The sequence below is a fragment of the Chaetura pelagica genome, unplaced genomic scaffold (assembly GCF_000747805.2).
Source record: "Chaetura pelagica isolate M959 unplaced genomic scaffold, ChaPel_1.0 scaffold312, whole genome shotgun sequence".
NCBI classification, from domain to species: Eukaryota; Metazoa; Chordata; class Aves; order Apodiformes; family Apodidae; genus Chaetura; species Chaetura pelagica.
Genome location: NW_009952485.1, coordinates 1,586,962 through 1,607,040, shown reverse-complemented (window position 1 = coordinate 1,607,040; position 20,079 = coordinate 1,586,962). Strand labels below are relative to the sequence as shown.

Genomic DNA, 20,079 nt, shown 5'->3' with positions numbered 1-20,079 from the left:
GTGGCCTGTACGGTGTAGCCCAAAAGTGTGTAACTTGTTAATCACCAGCGTGAGAGGCATTTCTCTCCTCTTCTCTGCTTGGTTTCCCAAATTGTGTTTATAACTCCAAAGGCTATAATTAATCTCTCTGGATTAAAGCAGTCCTTTGAGCCCAGCACTACTAAATGGAACAAATTATTCTCCAAATAGCAGCAAAGTAAATATTTAAAAGAACACCATTAAGCACTTTTGTGTCTTTTAAAAAAGTATTTTATTTTTATTGTTCACCATTCTTTGTTTATAATACCATTTTAGAAATGTGAGATTAACCATTCTTTCCTTACCAGCTTTGCACTGCTTTTTTATTTGTTTTTGGGTTGGTTAACAATACGATTTTCCTCTCATTTTCATTCCTTTTGTTGTGAAGAACATGGTTATCTTGTAGAGTTAAACTCATTTTCAAGACCATTGCAGATGAAGTAATCTGTACCATTATAGAAGAGGGTGGGTTTATTCAATTGGCTGTGTTCTTTCAGGCTTTTATATAATGTGCTTTCTCCACTGGCTGCAGACCCCGCAGCAGCAAAGCAACATTTCAAGAATAATGTTATTAATAGCTAGATGTTTTTTTGTAAAGTTTTGAAGCAGTGTTTTTATTGGGTTTTTCTGTCTTTAAGCTTCTTTCATGAAAGTCCCATGGTTTTAGGATAGCTAAAGTTGGGGCTGGCACTGCTTGTCAGTCAACCTTTCAAAATGTAAGGTATAGAGGGAAGAGAATTCCGAAGGATTGAAATTGTGAAAAATTATACCCATCTGTTTGTCCTTAAACTTAAAAGAACAGTCCTTAACTTGATTTTGTTACAACTTGGATCGAGTTCCTGATGAACAAATTGGATGCACGCTAGAACAGAAATGTAAATTAAACCAAGAACTCCACTTTTTTTTTTAATGCTGTCTTGCCCTTTCCATAAACCATAACTCCAAAAAGTCCTAGAGACAAGCTGACTGAAATGTTTTCACTATGATTACTTGCCCATTTAAAAGACTCAAAATTTGGTTTTGGATTTGACTGTTGGATCTTGGACACTTAAACAAATTTCCTTACGGGAGCTTGCATACTTATTTTGTGTGAAAAATCCATCAGCTGCCACCTGAAACACCTCAGTACAGGTGACAGAAGATGCAGTGATAAAAACTGCAGCTTTGTCTGAATTTGAATGGGACTGCTGTTTTATCGGTGTCATATACAGTGCTCTTATGGAAAGAGCCATGATAGAAAACCATCTCTCTGGAGACTGGCTGAATACATTGGAATACTTCCTCGCATGATGTTCAAATAGGAAAGGGGTTCTTATGTATTCTCCATATGAAGCACTTTATTTTTGAAAAGGGCTGTCTCATCTAATTGCCTGTCCCGCTACTTGCCGCAACTCAAGGTCTGAGCCCTTACCACAGGAGTGAAAGGTGACTGGCTTAACCAGTGTCACTAGCCAGCACCTGGAAACTAATTTCTCTGGTGGCCAAATTGGTCTTTATCATCTGTAACTGTAAAGAAGTAGCAAACTGATGGGCCTAAATAAAGGTGCATCTTGGAAAAGGGATGTGATTGCATTGATGGGCCAGGAGGGTGGCTGCTGCATTTCATTAAGGTCACAGCTGAAAAGCTAATAAATTAGTTACTTGGCTAATAAACATTTTAATCTTAAGATCAAGAGAAATATTACCTTTGCTTCTTAATAGATTTTATTTAAACAAAATCACTGTGTCAATTAAGTGAGCAGTTTTTACAAGTGACAAAGATTATTTTTCTTTAATTCAAAAAATGTGGTTTTTAAAATTACTTTATTTTTTAAAGGATTTTTCATAGGTAAGTGTTAAGGACTTAAGTTTCTCAATATTTTCTTTTTCGTATGCAGATGTAGTGTCACTGCCCTTAAATTATTTTCTAAGGGACTGGGGTCCTTCTGTCCAGCAGGCTGTAGAATTGGTTTTACTCTCTGGCAGATGGCTGCTTTAACTTTAACTTGAGAGGCTTTCTTTCCCTCCCCCGTGAACAGAAATTTAAGGTGTGCAGAGAACAGGCCAGATTCCACCCTCATGTATGCCTTTGCTGAGATCAGGTGTTCAGTATGGAAGCACATTTTTTCCTAGAAGTGCTGCAGTTTGCTATCCTCTGCTGGGACTTTTTTGTAGTTGTTCTTGCTGGTGAGGCTTTTGTGTCGAAAGCTGTGCTCTGGCCTCACAGGCAGCTCTTCACCCCAGTGGAGGCGGGCAAGCAGCACACTTGGTTCCTGTTCTGAGATGCCTTCTGTGGTATTATTTTTACTCAGACTGTGGTCAGGAAAGTCTTGTGCTACTCATAAGGTTATATCTGTATTTATTTTAATTTTACTTCCATGTCTCTGTTTTTTCCTCCCCCTTTGCTATATTACGGTGTTACCGTGGGTCAGAACAGGGCCTTGAAACTGCTATGTATTCAATGTTATCACCTTTACTCAGCTGAAAGTACTTCTTTGTATGTTTAATTCTTAATAACCTGAACAGTCTTGTTGACACGCACTGTCTTGCAGCAGGGAAGCTGGCAATGCGCCTCTGTGGTCACTTAGGGCCAACAGATGTTGGGACTAAGGGTGACTGGGGCTGGGAAGTACTGATAGAGCCTACTGGGAGAAGAACAGGAATAGCACCTTGCATGTGAAATGGGGTTGAGAGCCTCCAGGGTAGGCAGTTCTTTGCTCTTACACATCGGTAATTTGTCTCTGCTGTATGTGTAGAGTAACATAATGATTTCTCAGGCATGGAGGTAGCATTTGCAAGCCCAGCTTATCAGCTGCCAGGGGGTAAGCTTGCTGGTTGCAAAATACTCTCCATCTTCTTGAAAGGAGGGTAAAAATTAGTTTTCTAGAGTTGCATAGCTGGTGTACCGCATGTTACCTGTCATATAAATATATATATATGCATGGTGTATATATGCTTTGTGTGACAGCCATGTGTGAAAAGGTGGCTCAGAGTGCATTTGCTCTGTTAAGAGCAGCCTTTAAGTATTTTCAAGGTCTTCCTGCCCCATATGAGGCTTTATTTTCATTTGGCTTTCAGCCCACTAGCAAACTGTACTTCAGTTGCTATTGAGTTGCATCCAGAGCTGTTGAATCACCTGTGAGTTGGTGCTCATCACAACTCCCAACTTGAGGCCTTTTTTGGTGGTGTTTTTAATTTTTAACTAAAAAATCCCCCAAAGCTATGACTGAGACTGTAGAGGGAGTGTTATTCATGTGTTGATAAAAATGGAAGGGAAAATAATCTGTTTTTTAAATCTTTCAGCTTCTCAACTACAGTGTAATTTTAGGCATGCCAGAGAAGTAATTCAGCCTGTGCACATTCTGTGGTTAGTATTTTTAAGGCTCAGTATGGACCCCCTCATTATTTTGGTGTATTTAGTGGTGAGGGTGTTAGTTTGTTACATTAGGCACTATGAACTTTTTACAGTTGTGAAATCAAGAAGGAAGTATAATTTTTGATGCTGTGACTGCTGTTGGTGGGTGGGAAGATGGAAAAAGTGAAAACTAAATACCACTTGGTGCTTGGCAAAAACGTAATAAGAGAACAGGCCTGTGATACTCTAGTCAGTTTGGCTGTGACATTAAGGTACCTTTTGTATGTAAGTGCTGGATGGGGCAGGAAGCAAATGTTAAAAGTTGTGTAGGAAGTGAGGGTGGGGGGAGGAAAAAAGGAAAAGAAAAGGAGCGTTATATAGGAATAAGGGGGAAGAATGCTACTTCTAGCCTGACCTTGTCAGGGAGTGATGGCAGTGACAGGAGGAGGTGTTGCACCTCAGAGGGAATGCTGCTTCTGGTGAAAGCCATCTCTTCCATTTTGTTTCCTTTCTATCCTGCGTCTTCTCTCACTTTTCTGTCTTTTTTTTTTTTTTTTTTTTTTTTTTTTTTTCTCTTCTGTTTTACTCCTGGATTCTTGACATGCTTTAAGGAGAGACTGATTCACTCTTACTTGACACATGCTGTTTTTATTATGCTGGCTAATGCAGGAAGGGGTTGATTGCGAGTGGGACCTGTTGCACTAGGCTCTGTATGAACACAGCTTTAGGCCCAAGGAGCTTGTGTATTAGGTGGGCAAAAGTTGCTAGAATGACCAGCATATTAAAAAAAACCAGCAAAACAACAACAAACAAAAACATCAACAAACAGTGAATATGAAACAGTGGTGGTGTGGCTGTATTTGGTTTACGTTGGGAATTACCAGTGGTATGGCAGGGCTTGTTCAGGAAAAGATGAGGTCTCTGAAGAGGTGAGACAAGAGGCAAAAGGAGAGTGAAGGAAGGAGAGAAATGGGAATAGGTGAAGGCAGAGAGGAGCAGGACATTGGTGAAGGGAGCTGTGCTATTCAATGAGGTTTCAGAGGAGAGGAGGCTGAAAGGAGGTGTGGGATAGCACCGGGGTTCAGACCCTCTGAGGGCAGTGCCACGGCACTGGGTGTCTCAGAAAAGCAGTGAGGGCTTGTGATGCCCTGTAGTCAGAGGTGGGGAGTTCCAAGAGGATTGCCATGTGAAAATCAGGTCTGGAGCAGTTACGTGAATGCAAGACAGCAGCAGAAGCTCACCTTGTCCACACTTCTTAGTGGATCCACTGGCTTCTTTTTACTGATCTGCTGTTAAAAATCCATGTCCAGACATTGGTTTAGTATCTTTATTAGTAAATTGAAGGAGAAGAGAGTTATCTTTGAATTGCTTACAGGTTTTACAAACTGGGGGATGTAACAGATACCGTTTATCCCAGCATGTTACAAGAAAATTCTACATGTAGATTGGAGACCACAACAACATTAGTAGGTTTTGTGAAAGGAGCAGGGCAGGAGAGATTTATGAAGCATACATTAGGACTCTGCTTTGTTCAGATATAAATTATAACAAATCCAAACACTCAAATTTTAACAGAAAGTACCTAATTTAATCAGTCTTTCAATTTAAAATTAATTAATAGTGAAAGATGTCCAAAGTTGCTTTGATTTTCCAGTAAAATGGTGATGCTGTAATTTGGGGGAGGAGAGGGACAATAAGAATAAAACAGCCAAACAAGCAAAAATAGAATAATAAAAATGCATAGTAACTTCAGAAAAGAGAGGAAGAGTCCTACTAAATATTTTGTGCTGCCAAAGGGAGTGCATGAAACACAATTCCCAGTATCCAGTACCAGGACTTCATTGTTCTGCCCATCAGAAAAAAAGATCCTCTGTGTGCAAGAGGAGTCCTTTCCACTATGTAAAAATCAAACATTTTTACTATATATCTTAATCAAATAATTACACTTCAGATACTTCTTATGCCAAACTCTCATTTACTGTAAATCCCACAGTAATACCACTGAAATGAGTGCTGTTGGGTCATTTTACACCCCATTACTGTCTTGTTCTATATTTACAGTCTTAGAGTATGTTGAAGTTACTTAGCATATTTACTTTGCAGAATAAACATACAACAAATTGGACCATGTCTTAGTGCTGAGCAGTTGGTAACTACTGGTTCAGACTTTCAAGAAGTGAGGTAGTTTCAAGGAAGAAACTCAAGTGTCTCAGCGGCTTCTGTTACCACAAAGATAAAAATGTTACACTGTGATTACACACTTCACCAGTTAATTTTGGCATTGCTGAGAATTGGTTGTTGGAATGTAAAACCCTCTCAACTTTTCAACCCCAGCTAATTGTTTTGGTTGTTAATACCAGTGGGATTAATGCCAGGGCTTTAAAATACAGCAAGTTGATGATTCAAATCATAGGGGAAGTTGGGCAAAGGCAAGGACCCAGTGATTGCAGAAGTAAGATCCTTTAGACATTGTTTTGAACTTTGCAAAGTTTAAACTGTTCCTTAAACCAGATTTAATGGATCAGGACTAGATCAACTACATAGTTTGAATGTACCTACTAATACAAGTCAGTCTTTCATATTTACATTGCTGTAATGCACATAGTCCAGTCCTGAAATGTGTGGCAAGGCCACATGTGGTGTAGTGGTTTCTCTGCAAAGCACTGCAGGTTGGAGTATTATCTTTGACCAATATAGGCCTGCGTGTATTGCCACAGCAGTGCTTTGCTATCTCTTTTGGGCTCTTCGACACTTCTCAGAACTGCAGAGGATGTCTCCTGTGTGTGACTGTATTCCTGTGGTGCTGCCATCGGCAATAGTTTTTTTTTGCTTTAATTTGTCTTTAACTGTGGGTTTAAATGGATGGGAAGAACAACTGAGAGAACAGAACAAAATAGAAATTATGTTCAACATCCTGAGGAAACAAATAACAAGAAAAATACTAGCAACCTGAATCAGTGAAGTATCAAGGGGAGAGGAAGAGAGAAGAGCCACAGGACATCTAAAAGTCTGATTAAAACCTCTGTTGGCATGTGTTCCTCATACATGCAAAGTTGCTTGGCCCTTTATTTTAGGGTGATGGTGGGAGATGGGCTTCAGGAAGCTCATGCAAAAAGTAGTTGACTGGCAAATGGTAGCAGTGCTTTGGGGTAATGCAGTCTGTACCCTTTAGTGCTATACATTCATTACCCTGGCATCATATCAACGCAGGAGTGTTTAAAGATTGCCCTGAAGGTATCTCAGGTAATTTCTACTGTTTTCCTGATTATTCTGCTGTGTGTTACTAGGTCCTGTTTTACTCAGTCTCATGTAATGTGGGTGGCCAGCAAGAGTGTTAGTAATTCAAGTTCCTCTTGCAGTGGGGCAGGATGATGAGGAACAGATAACACACAGTCAGCTCAAGTCAGAACTAAGGCTTGCTGGCTGAGCTGGAGACACTTCAGTAGATGAATGATTTCTCACGACAGAGAATGCCTTTGTTGTTGCTCAGAGAGAACTTCTGCGGCATTTTGAAGTTATTAATCCAACTGTTGCACTGCTTTTGTTCCTTGCAAACATTTCAGTGGGGGTCTTGTTTAAGTACCAAAGAATTTTGTGTAGGGTATTTTGATACGGCCTTTCAAAGATACTTCTACTTAAACCAAGAGTACAGTTTTCTTTGTTAAAGCATTAGGTTTGGCAGTGGATATGGTGGGCTAAATTCTGCAGGAGCTGAAATCTGGTGGAGTCTCAGGGTTGAACAAGATATAAAAGTAATGTATAGTTTGGCCTAGTGTTGGTAGAGAATTTGTTTCCTGCAGGTACATTTCACAGATGAAAGTTTTACTAGGTCACTTGACTTCACTTTATTACTTTTTAACCCAGTAGTCTCATTCAAGCACTGGATTACTTTAACAGGCCTAACTGTGGTACCAGTCATACCAGTAAAAGTCAAGAGCAACTCAGCTGCAGTCAAGGGAATGCTGTTTTGTTTTTTTCCCCTCAGTTTTCTCTTGATTGCCTCCAGGCAATCCTGCATCCAGCAAACCTGGATTTTGAGGGAGCTGAAAAGCACATGTTGAATTTTATGGAAACTGCAGAGGAAAACTTTTGAGTTTTTAATTGTAAGTTTCAGTGCCCTAATCCTTGATTGACACTCTTGGATCCTTGTTGCAATTGGTACATGACTGTATGGTGCCTTATTTTGTGACCTATATCTATACATTATTTTCAATGTCTGGGATGGATGTGTGAATGTGTAGGGAGCTTATTTTCATGGTGAATTTGTTTTCCTTGTTTATAGACAGAATGGGTTTGAAGTGGCAAATTGCTGAATGCTTTGGCCTGGGTCCAGCAAAACGCACAACTGTTGGCTTGATTTTAAGCAGTCAGGTTAGAATCATTGTTTAACTGCTTTGTTGAATCACTTGGCACCTAATGGCTTGAGGTTAGAGAAGAATAGAGAAATCTTTCTTTTCTGTAATTGATGCCAGTGTAAATTACATATCCTGAAGTGTACTGTAGCCTACAAACTTTACACAGGATAAGACTTAGGGGAGGAGCAAGTCTCAGAATTGTCTTTGTGAATACTCTGTTAATGGATTCAGTTACGCTTTAGTGATACTAAGGGCAAAAATGCAACACTTCATCCTTTTAAAGTTCAGAATATCAGTTGAGAAAGTGTACATGTGAAAGACAAAAGCGCTCTCTCAGTTGATGCTTGTTGTAGCTTGGACATGGGTGCTTATTTAGCATGGATTTAGAGCATGAGATACTCCTCCTCCTCCGGGACCCACGGGGGAAGATTTGACCTCCTTCTTTTTAGAACTTTTTTTTACAGTTTGGTAAACTCAGACCTCAAGTATTGCTTCATTGTCTCTGTTACTTCAAATAACAGAAGAATAAATAGCTATTAAAATGATTTTTTGTCATATCACAGCTTAATTTTAGTCTTGTTTGGAAGCTGTAAGTTAGGGGTAGTTACTCCAAGTCAGATATGTTTGTTTGGTTTTTTTGCCCTGAAAGGGTACAAAATCACTGATTTATTTAATATTTTTAAGACTAAATTTTGGTTTAGTTTGTAATATAAGACACTCCTAAACCTTGTGTTTCTTTGAGATAACAAATTCATCAGGCAGTTGAAGGTATCAGCTACACCTAACAGCACTTCAGAGGTGTGTGTTATCTCAAGATAGCATATGTCTTGTGATGTCTTACTTTTTAAATAGCATTTGAGGCAAGCTGCTGTCAGCAAAACCTAAGTATTTTTGGGAAAAAAACCCCACAACCACAAGGGAAATATGAGTTCATTTGGAAAGATCTAAATGTTTTTTTTCCCTCCTCCATGAAACATTTTCTGTGTATTTTAACAATAGTTTGCATGTGTCCTGATGATGGAAGACTGAGTGAAATGAATTGGGATGATAATGGCATGTAAAAAACTTCATCTTTTCCTATCCCCACTGTATCCAAGGTAGTAGAGCAAATGCTGCATGAGGGCTTTGCTGTTTACATGTTTTGCTAGGTGTGTTGCAGCAGTGAACCAAAGGTGTGTTAAGTTTTCTGTGATGTAGCCTTTTTTCAGTACGTAGTAAATCCTTTTTTACTAGATAATGGAGCACATAGGTCCTTCTCTTCCCTTAAATGAGATTCAGGAAGTACAGTTTATATTGCACATGGAACACATTAATCCTAAACCCCCTTATAATACTTTGCAGAAGTTTCTGTTTCTTACACATGCCTGTATCCACACGCACAGCAATTTCCTCAAAACGTCTTAACCATAAGTACTGTTGAAGCCTGGAGAAGCCTTAAAATAAAAAAAATCAAACACGGAATAGCAAGTACAGTTGTAGCAGGAAAAAATTAGTCTTTATTTGGATTGTTCTGGGACAACAAAATGGGTGCGTGCAAGTTGAGGATCACTTACTTGCTGCTGTGGTGCTAAATACATTAGACAGTATTAGACAGTGCTGCTATTTCTGTGGAAATATAGAATGTTTTTTTCATTAGTTTATACGCAAAGACAGCATATTAGTTATAATTCAAACATAATCACTTTACTTTGCAAATGAAGTTATTAGGCTTTTTTTAATCTCTGATGTTACCAGCATCTTAGTGCCTAATACTAAGGCTTATAATGGAAATGAGGTGTTATTAATGCATAACAAAATTTTTATGTGCTGGTAAAGTTTTTGCTAGATTGACCTTTCTTGGTCAGTTATATTAGAGCAAGAATTTAAAAATAAGTAATCTCTTGGGATGTATTCAATAAGTTGAAATACTGAGTTCACTCAATGAAGGCATCATGGAAAGTACTCTTCATACAGTATTTACTCAAATTCCAGTTTTGCAACTTTCTTTGAGGCTTTCAGAAGCCAAAAGGAAAGAAACATGATATCTAGGGAGGTGAAGGTTGGAATGGGCCAAAAACATAATGTAATTAAAAACTTCATCAAGTTGAAAAAGGTTTGAGATAGGCAAGGCAAAAATCCTGAAAGTGTGTGGAAGTATGTGACAAGTATAGATTAATATATAAAAATGGAAAAATGCTGATTTGTTACTATTAGACATGCATCAAAGTGACATTAAGAACTTCTGGACGCTCACTGATACTTTCAAGCAGCCCTCTGATTCCAGCAGCCCTCTGGAAATCCCTAGCACAACAGAGAGAGTAGGGCACACAAAAGCGCAAGCCAGAAGTGTGGTCACCTGCAATAACTTTTCTGTGAACTTGATTTCGAAGGTTTTGAAAGTATCACGCAGGATGTACATTGTAAGATAACCAATCTGCATTTCTTTTGTTGAGGGTCTGAATTTAGAGTAAGATGAAGTGCTGTTTCCAGACATAGCATGGTGGCCCTGTGGGTGAACGGGGCACTCAATGCTTGCATTGCCAAGAGCTGGCTGCTGTGGCGTGGTGGATGGGACCTGGCTGAAGGAATTTCCTGTGGATTCAGCTCATTGCAACAACCACATGATTGTGAACTGAAGGAAGGGTAGAAGAGTTTGTCTGGAAGGGGTTGGTGTGGATTCAGTCTGTTGCCAGCTGCAAACCGTAGGTGTGCAGGTATAGGAGTGGTAGGAAATGGGAGCCTTAGGAGGAACTGTGGAAAAAAGCTGAATCAATGGCACAAGGAAGTAAGCTGGAGGTAAGCACGTTATGTTTGCGTAAGTGGTGTCATGACGTTAGCTTGCTAAGGTGCAGCGTGCCACGAGGATGGCTGAGTCCTAGAGCAGCACGTGCCAGGGAGGTTGGCATGCTGCAGGCAGTCAGCCTTGCAGGCTAACAGTATTGTTTAAAGGAAGGAAATGAGTGACCGCAGAGCTCACGTGAGGAGAAAGTGGAGCACCAAGGAAGGAGAGGTCGTGGCTGAGCGTCATCCTGTACTCTTTAGGGTGTGGGAGTGCATCGGGGCAGAAGGTTACACGGTGCCCATGCTGCAACCCTGCCAGAGCAATCCCAGTGCTCAGAGCTGTGCACGGTGGCAGAGCAGCCACAGGTTTGAGTTTCTTTCAGGTCCTGAGAACAGCGGAAACTGAAAAGGGAAGGGAAAGTGATAAGAACAGCAAAGCACATATATTAGTGTTCCGTTTTGGTATATTGTGTGTCTTAGTGTTTCACCTGGTAAATCACAAGGATGACCATGTTCCTCTGTACCTTTTCATCTGAGTGCTTGAGTGTTGGGAGGTAATAGCTATGTTGGGAGAAATACTTTGCTAGAAGACATTTGCTATTCTACATCTGCTCCACTTTCCTGATGTGCAGCAAAAAGGAGTAAACATTTTTATCAAAAGTGTCATTGAATAGGAAGATTCAAAATGATAAGAGTGCTGAACTTTGAATACATGACTGTTAAAACTGGTGTGGCTGGACCTCTTGGCTTAAACGTAGCATGTCATTTCAAAGGCACTATAGCCAGATACATAACTTGCCCCAGATGTTTAGGTTCAGTGGAGCAATCACAGACGGTGTTTTGAACAAAGTTGCCTATACTCTAGCAATGAGTATTTTATACTCATTATATATATAATACTGTAGTTCCAGACACCTTTCTTTGCCTGCATGTCCACATAAATAAATTGGCACTGAAGACAAGTACTCTGTCAACCCAGCTTCAAATCTTAATGTGTTGTTTTTTTTTTTCTAGAGATATGTGAAAGTACTTGCTATGTTTCTTTCCTTTAATGAAATTAACAGCTTGTTGAGAGCTATGGTTGCACGTTGGATTCCTAATCAGTTTTGCTTATATGGAATATTTAATTTTCTGCCTTTCTGTTGTTTTGAAGGGCATTTATATAGTAACAGAAGTTCCATTAACTCCTGCTGTTTATTCTTTACCCTTAAGCTATAGCCCTTTGTTGCCGCATCGAAGTTTTGACCCTGGAACCAATTACTGTGCATAACAACCAGAAGATGATGAGGCTCATTATGTAGCTGTTTTGTTGTTTTCCAGTAGTCTTGGAGTACATGCATCTCTCGTAGTACATAGACCAGTAGGTTAAAACTGTTTCAGAACTTTCTAACACTACCTGGCCAAAAATAACAGTAAAAGTGAAGAGAGAAAATAGGCTCCTTTGCTGATCTCTTGTTTTACAGTCCTGAGAGTGCAGCTGGGAAGGCTACAGCATTCTTCCTGCATTCAGAGAGTTGGGATGTTCTCCATTAGTTTTGATGTCTGTCTCTTCCCTGGAAGTGAGTGCATGTGCAAATGTCATACAGATGTTGTATAAAAGCTTAATTACGCCTCTCTGTACTTTAAGCTGCAGTGCTGTTCTCTTTTGACCCCCGCCCCCCACCCCAACAGACTTTTCCTGAGAAGAGAAAGCAAACTGTTTTCCCATTCTTCCCTTATTCAGGGGTTAATTATATTCTGCACTGCAACTGCACTTCAGCAAAAGCTGAATGGAAAACACGACTCTTTTGAGAAGAAGGTGGAAGTTTTTATGCTATCTTAGCTTTTCTCTTTTTTAGGAATTAGAAGTCCTTAACCATTTCATTTCAGCCAAAAGAAGAAATTCCACCCTAAGGTTATGTTTTATCCACATGCTTTGCTTCTCAGAGAGCTTAAATCTCTCTACTTTTTGGTTGCTGGTCATTGACAGCCAACTCAGTTAAACTGTCACAGGTACAATTGTAAGCAGCTATCAGGAACTGAAGAAACACGGGTAGTCCCACTTAGGAAATCCCCTAGTAGCATGGTGCTCGCTTGAAGCATAAGATCTGAAATGCAGTTAACGGCGGTTAGAAAAAAGGAAGAGAAAAAATCTTAGGTCATTAATCAAAATTAAAGGGATATTCTCCACTCTAATTTCTGGGTTTAATGTGTTATCACAGCTCTTCTCATAGAGACTTCTGTCCCTGAACTCCTGAAACCAATAAAGAAATCAGTTGACATGTTCTTAAAACTAATACTGTACTCTGGTTCTGGAATGCCAGATATGCAGTCAAATTGGCATCCATATCCAGCTTTATTTTGTTGTATTTATTTCTGTGTGTGCCTTTGTGCCTGTTGACTTTTCATGCTTTCACAATTGCCACTATAATATTTTTCCCCTTTATTTTTAAACATTTCCTCAAGTAAAACAAAATGACACAAGCCATATTTTCAAGATGTCTGAGGCCTGACTTGTTTATATTTTCAGATGAGAAATAGTCTAATATGAACAAATATAACATGGCTTTTTTTTTTTTTTAATCACCTGAATAACAAGGTAATGAGATATCTTATCTTTGTAGAAGACAATTAGTTGAGCAGATACGAGAAAGTTTTGGGTTGTTGTTTTCTTTTCCTCCAGAACTGGAGCTTCCTGTCTCTGCAAAAATGGTTAGCTTTTTTTTTTTTTTTGCCTTTTTTTTTGGGGGGGGGTTGGGGGGGGAGGCTGGGGCAGAAATATGTGAAATGCATGATTTCATATGTCATTAAAAAGAATAAATAAACAACCCTTTCTTATCCATCAGCTCTGTCAGTTAAAAATACTTTTTTTTTTTCCTTCGTTCTTTTAAAGAAACTGCTTGAATTTTCACAGAATTATATATGTGATTTTTTTATGTTAGAAAGATGACAATGTCACAGAATCAGTGAATCACGTGGAGTGCTTGGCAAAGTCCCCAAGGGAAGAGTAAAAGAAAACTTGAAACAGGGATCAAAACAGAGAGTTAAAGAGTAGATAATGGTATATCTGAGAACTATGCAAATGTTTATGACCAAAATCTTCTGGCAGGATTTCCCACTGTGTGTTACGTTTTTCAAACATACAGCTGTGTCTGATCATCTAAAGCTGCTGTACAATGCAATTAATATTATGCACCTGAAGAGCCAGGTGACAGGACAGCTGACTGTGTATGTGAATAGTTAATCTAATGTGTGTGTACAGTGAGGAGCAGGTCCAGATGTTCCCAAACCTTTGCAAACCCAGCTTGTGGTCCAGTGTAGACAGAGACACCTGGAAGTCAAATGAGAAAATAGCAGAGAGACAGCCATTCATTTGGGAGTGTGGTCTTTAAAGTTCAGGGGAAGCATTCCTAAGTTCAATTTCAAGCCATAAATAAAAACAAGCAGACAAATACTTGCTATGAAATTAGAGGCATTGTGACTTTTTAAAATTTCTGAACTGTTGGCATCATGACCCTGCATTCTTTGTTATTTATGGAAATGTTACTTGCCAGATTGTGAAAATGGCTGCCTGCTTTTATAACTTTCAAATAATTGGTGTGAAACAAAAAGATTGGACAAGCTTTCCTAAAGAAATGACTGTCATCAAGGCTTCATTCTATGTAAGTCTTGCATTTCAGATGTAAACCTAACTAAAAAGAACAGAAATAGGTGATCATTGCATATTAATAAATTACTGCCTTCTGATTGTGCAGTAATTTTATTAGGCTTTCTTTCAGTTAGTTTTTTTCTACATTAGGGCATTCATTTGAGTTTAGGTCATGTATTTTGTAAGATGTTGTAAGGCAAAGCTAAACTTCATAATTGCTTTACTAAATGTTATTGTTTGTATTTGCCTGTCCATGTCAAGTACTGTACAGGCCTTTTGACTTTGTAACTGGCTGAGGTATAAAACAGCAGCAGCAGAGTTAAGTTAGTGATAAATTATTTATGTGCAATTAAATCTATTTCCCTTTATCTCTTTCCTTGGTGCCACCCTGCCACCATACCAAGGGCTCAGACAGTTCAGCTGTAAATTTCTTATGGAGAACTGTGTCTTCAGCTGTCCCATCACCAAGTGATGTTTCAAACCAGGTTCCATCCACTTGCCTGGAAGTCTGTATCCATAAGCCTCAGGAGTGGAATAGCTATGAATTGACCCCCTTCAAAAGCAACTGTACTTGGGGAAGGTGTCTGCAGCCTGACTGCAACATGCAAGCCATTGTACAGCAGCTTGGTGTGAGAAAATGATTATAAACTGAAGATGGGAGTGGGATTGGATTTTGCTGTTTACAGGAAGTGTGAGAGGAGGAGTGCTGCCATTTTGTTCAGGCAGGATGTTATTGGTTTCTGGTCAAAAAGTGGCACCACAGAGTTGGTGGAAATGATGAGTGGGAGGTTGTAAGAAGTCAAGTACAAAACCAGTGTTACTGAACTTGGAGTTCGCAGGACCAAAATATGCAGGCTCCAAAACTCAGTCAAAATAAACAATTTCTCTCCTGCTAGGAAAAGGTGAGATTTGAACAACGCTTTCTTCAGTCCGTTTTCCTAACAGGCTAAGTTGGACAGAAGATGGCTTTTGGCAAGGGAAGTTTGAATTTGTCAAAAAGACTGTAGCCTTTTTTTACTTCTGTCAGACATAAGACTAACAACTATGCTGTCTACAGAATATACACTACAAATTTGCCAAAGCCCAAACAGGTTTTCTGACAATCTTTGTTCTTCTAGTGTACCCTGGCTTGCCTTACATGCAAAGTGAGTGCCTTAAGGCTGGTGTCTAGACAGGGCCTTGTGTTTTGGCAAAAGGAATTAAAAGCAGGCTCTGATGTCGCTAAATTTGCAGAGAAATCTTTCTTTTGACTACCAGCCTCCCATATTTATTGGAAAAAATGTTGCATTTCTTTTGGGTCCTGAGATGTGTGAAGATAAGGAAGGTGTTTCAGGTACTGCTTATCAAAGGATGTAACTATTGTGACTTGTTCAAATGCTACTGTTGAGCTGCTGTTGTAAGGAATAAACAGTGAGGCTTCTGTTCTTAGACAGTCCCATTCAATGTCTCAGGCTGTCATTGTAGTAAAGGATTATTCTGACATTATAAAACATAAAAAGGCAGCTCAGTGAGCTTGACCTTCTTAAATGTAAGATGAAATTGTGATCTGTTTTGCACCCTGCAATGCAGACTTAGAAAGTCTGAGATGGTGACTGTTACTTGCTTCAGATTTCCAAGGTATGCTGCCATTTGCTACCATTGGAATTAATGTCATAATGGAGTAAGTTACCTGCGTAATGGCTGTGTTGGCATTAATACAGCGTATGTAATGTTGCAAATCTTAGTTCCTCAGGCATCCAGTGTAGTTTGTAAATATAGCTATTACTGGTTTATTATTTACTTACTTATAAAGTAACATCAAAACCTAGGTCCATGACGGTAAAGCTTTTTACTCTTTCATTGTAGATCAAAGTAACTTTATCAGGAAGACGCATACGAGGTGCTCAGTGCAAAATATGTAAGGGAATGTGAGGCAAATGCACTTCCCAGCTTTCAACTCAAACAAACAAGCTTTTGAGAGATTTAAGGCTGGTGTTCAGATTTATCTGGTGTATTTTATTATTGACAGTAAATTGTGCAAAATAGGTAGATGTGAAATTCTGCTTTGCTGTTTCACAAAGGGTAGTGCCTTGGGTCTCAGAAAAATTCAGCTTTTGTTTTCAGATGATCTGCTTTTCCTCATCACTGTTTGAATCACTGAAAATAGTTCCCTATAGTGCTCCTCTGTCCTTCATCTACAGGGCTCTTTGCTGCTGGTGGACATCAGGTTTAGAGGTTTGAATAATAGGCTGGGACTCAAATGGATAACCTCTATCAATTATTAATGATAGATCTCAGTAGCCAGTGTACAACACTGACAACATTCATACCTTTCTACTGTAATATGAACTGTAAAAGATACAGTGATTGATAGACTACAAATGACCTTTGGTCATTTTTATTAATTCCTGTTGTTGAGTTCTGTAACCTGTTTTTCATTGCTTGTGCCATAGAGCCAATGGGTTTTTAAAAACTCCAGCTGTCTAGAGCTGGGAGAGGCTCTGGATTTACTGCCTATTATATGTTTATATTCTTTGGACCAGTCTCCTTCCTTTCAGGTTAAGAGTTGTATCATCAGGGATTTCAGTGGGATCGTAACAAGCTTCTTGTATGTATTTAGAATAATATTAGGTGAATTAAATAAAATGTAGTTGGAGGATTCTGTACTTTGGCTGATGGTGAGCAGAAGTGGATAGAATTGTGGGAAGTTTTCCTCAATGAAAGCAGAAAGCAGAGAAAAGAGGGATGCTTTCCTTTGCTTATGGCCTGTTTCTGTCTGCCTGGTGGGGTAATACAAAAAAACAGATTGAAACAATAAGGGGGTTGAGGTGTTTGTTTCTTACCTGTATGCATGAGGGAGTTCCATTGTATAATTGTACATTATGTATTCTGTGCTGTGAAGAGCCTCAGCTGCAAATTTAGCATTACAGGATAAGCTGAAGTTTTAAGAGCATTTAAATTGGTTTACCGGGTGTCCCAGTGGAGAAGTGTTTTCCGAAGTCCAAAATGAGAAAAGGCTTTTTAAATTTGCTTTTGTTTTGCTTATGGAGTACATTGCTTATAAGCACGGTAATTTGAGTTTTTGCTAATTTGTTTGAGAAAATTCTGTTGGTACAGACCTACAGAGACTTAGTTCTGCATTTGAACATGCTGCTTATTAGGAGTTCACATGAAGGCCATATTTCGAAGATAAGAATAAAAATCAGCCAGACTGATTTTTTTGAGAAATATACATTGTCCCCTGTTGTTGAAGACAGAAGGGGTCAGAGGGGGGTCCTAGTCTGTGACGATAACTGAAAGTAAGCCACAACTGGCAGATGAGCAAGAAATATCTCTTTCACAGAAGACCTAGATGCACTTTGTGTTGCAGGCTCTACTAGCAGAATTGTCTGTGTTAGGCTTTATAGCAATGCCACCCCGTGACCAGTGCAGGTCTGGTGGAAGGGGCCCCAAGAGCAAATGCAACCTCAGCCAAGTGGGACTTGTAACTGTGTTTCATATAGAGGAACGGGATTTGGGCTGTAACAACACAAATAGCAGCTTTGCTGGGGTATCTGCATCCATGCTGAAAGTCCTATGGGTGTCCGGTTTTGGCTCCTGGCATGCATGTAGCCTTGGGACTCTTGGCATTAGGATCCTTGCGGTGACACCACAGCAGCTTTCCCCATCAGACCTTGAGGCAGGGCTTCTTGGGGAGGGATGAGGCAGATGGCGGTGGCTTTGTCTTGCAGTAACAGCTACGCCAGTGCTCTGTTGTGGGTGAGGGTGCTGTTGTGTTTGATGCTTGCGCAAGCAGGGAACAAAAAGCCTTTGGATACCCTGCCACCTGTGTTCACAAGGTCACTTCAGTCACAGGCGTTAAACAAGGAAATCTCTTCCCTTCAGCTTCATTCCAGGGAATGAGCTATGGCAGGCTTTTGCTGTACCTGCTGCGGGCGTTCAGGAGGCTGAACCTGATGTGTTAGGTTACCAAGCAGTCCTGCCGACACACCTGAATCCTGATCTGGCTGCTGTGCCCCCCCTGGGAGCCCTGCAGTGCCAGGTGCCTCTCCAGGGAACACCACTCGTATTGCTCTGCTCCTTTGTATTTGCTGTGGGTCTTTAGTGTAACTGAAAGTAGGGCTCTTCTTCATTCACCAGGCCACCTTAACAGAGCGTTAGCGACCAACATATTTTGTTGATCAGTGTGATTCCAATTCTGCAGTAGTATGCAGACTAACCAGATGGAGGCTTGTACCTCTTGTGATTGTAAAATTAACCAAAATCATTGATAGTTATGAGAGTGATGACGGAGACCGAGGCGCTGTCAGAACAATGTGCTTTGAGGCATGCTTAAATCTGTTAGGACAATATTTCGTGTTGGTGCATGCTCACTACACAATTCAACAACACAGCAAAGCACGTCATCCTCACCCTCAGCTCTGAGGGTGTATAAGGAACGAAGAGTACTTGCTGCTGAATTTGACGCAGCAAACCAGGGGCAGGTCCCGCTCCCTTCACAGGCATATCCAGGAAATTTTAACCACTGGTCCAGGTGTTTGTATTTTTAGGTTTTGTTTGGTTCTTCAATAGGTTAAAATAGGATTTTCTAACTTTATGAATAAAAGCAAGCTTTTTAAAATTGGAATGTAGCGTGAGAATTTCTAGGGAATCAGTGAGAAATTTGTAAGAAACAGCTGGAAATAACAGCGGAGAGAGCAGTGCCGTCTCTATTCTCTTCCTGCCACACAGCCCCCAGACGTACTGTAGATCCCTGTTCATTTACATCAGTGACTAAAGGACCTATTTATATGAATGAACTTCATGAATTAATAAGCACAGAGGGGGAAGAAACCTGCATTACAAAAGGTACTTTGTTCTTAGATGTTTAGAGTAAGAGTTTGGTTTGATATTTCATAACATAGTACTGACTGCTGTTTGCTGTGTTCGTAATACACCCCTAGTAACATGAGATCTCACCACAGATTCCTGCTATTAAATGGTTTTTCAGATGTGTTGCACTACCAGCAGCATTTTGCTTCCATGTGAATTATTAGGTGTTTGAATTACCATAATGTGGATTAGCAAAGTTTATGCTTCACTAGTGGTATGGCAGACACTTCAGCCATTTGGTCGTCACCTACAGTCGTTCTGTGTTTGACCTTCTGCAAATAATGCCTGCTAGTGCCTGACAGATTAAACATCTGTCAGGGTTTTCAAAATACTCTATGGGTTTTCTTTGGGGGTAGGGATGGGGAGGTGGGTGCAGGAAGGCAGGGAACAAGTCCCTGCTTTTAGCGGGGAAAATGGCATGTGTAGCAGCAAAATGTATTTTGGCTGTTTTTGCAGGAGGGTTAACTTAGGAGATCAGCAGTTTTCTTCTCCATTTTGGCTGATGTAAATAAGCAGTGAATTTATTGAGCCATCCGGTGCAAAACTGGTGTGAGAACAGAACTTTGTGCCTGGTGTGGCAGCTTGAGCAGATGGGTGCTTCTTACTATTTCTTAAAAACTGAAATGACAGGGAGATTAGGGTTTAAAAATCACAGCTTCTGTCATATGCATTAATTAAAGAGTTTTAGTGTAATAATTTTATCTTATTGTTCTAAAGCATATGGTCGGCTACTTTCAATTTTTAAAAGTACTCAGCCCTTCTCTGGGAGCTACCTCTGTTTATTCAGTTAAATTCCTTCTGATTAAGGGTCCCTGAGTCGTCATTGCCGTCATACACCGAGACCAGCTCTGTTTTCTCTATGCTACGCTGATAATGGGGTCACTGGGAGATTTCTGAATTACAAGTTCTAACCAAAGTTACAGTGCTTCAGTGATGCTTCACTGCTCAGCACAGTCTGATGCGCCTCAAAGTACCATTGGAGCACTTGGGGCAGTGGCTCATACATTTCTATTCCTGACTTGTTTTGCTCACAGGGGAAGCGCTGCAGCAATTTTGGTTACTTCCAGTCAGGTCTGAAATAACTTTTTTTTTTTTTTTTTTTTTTTTTTTTTAAAAAGGGAAAAAGTAAAAAA

At 39.9% G+C, this 20,079-nt stretch overlaps 1 protein-coding gene across 1 annotated transcript in view; it reads left to right on the top strand.

Annotated features, from left to right (window-relative positions):
- The window catches only part of ZNF516 (zinc finger protein 516), a 55,670-nt gene that overhangs the window by 2,281 nt on the left and 33,310 nt on the right, over positions 1-20,079 (top strand). The window lies entirely within an intron of this gene.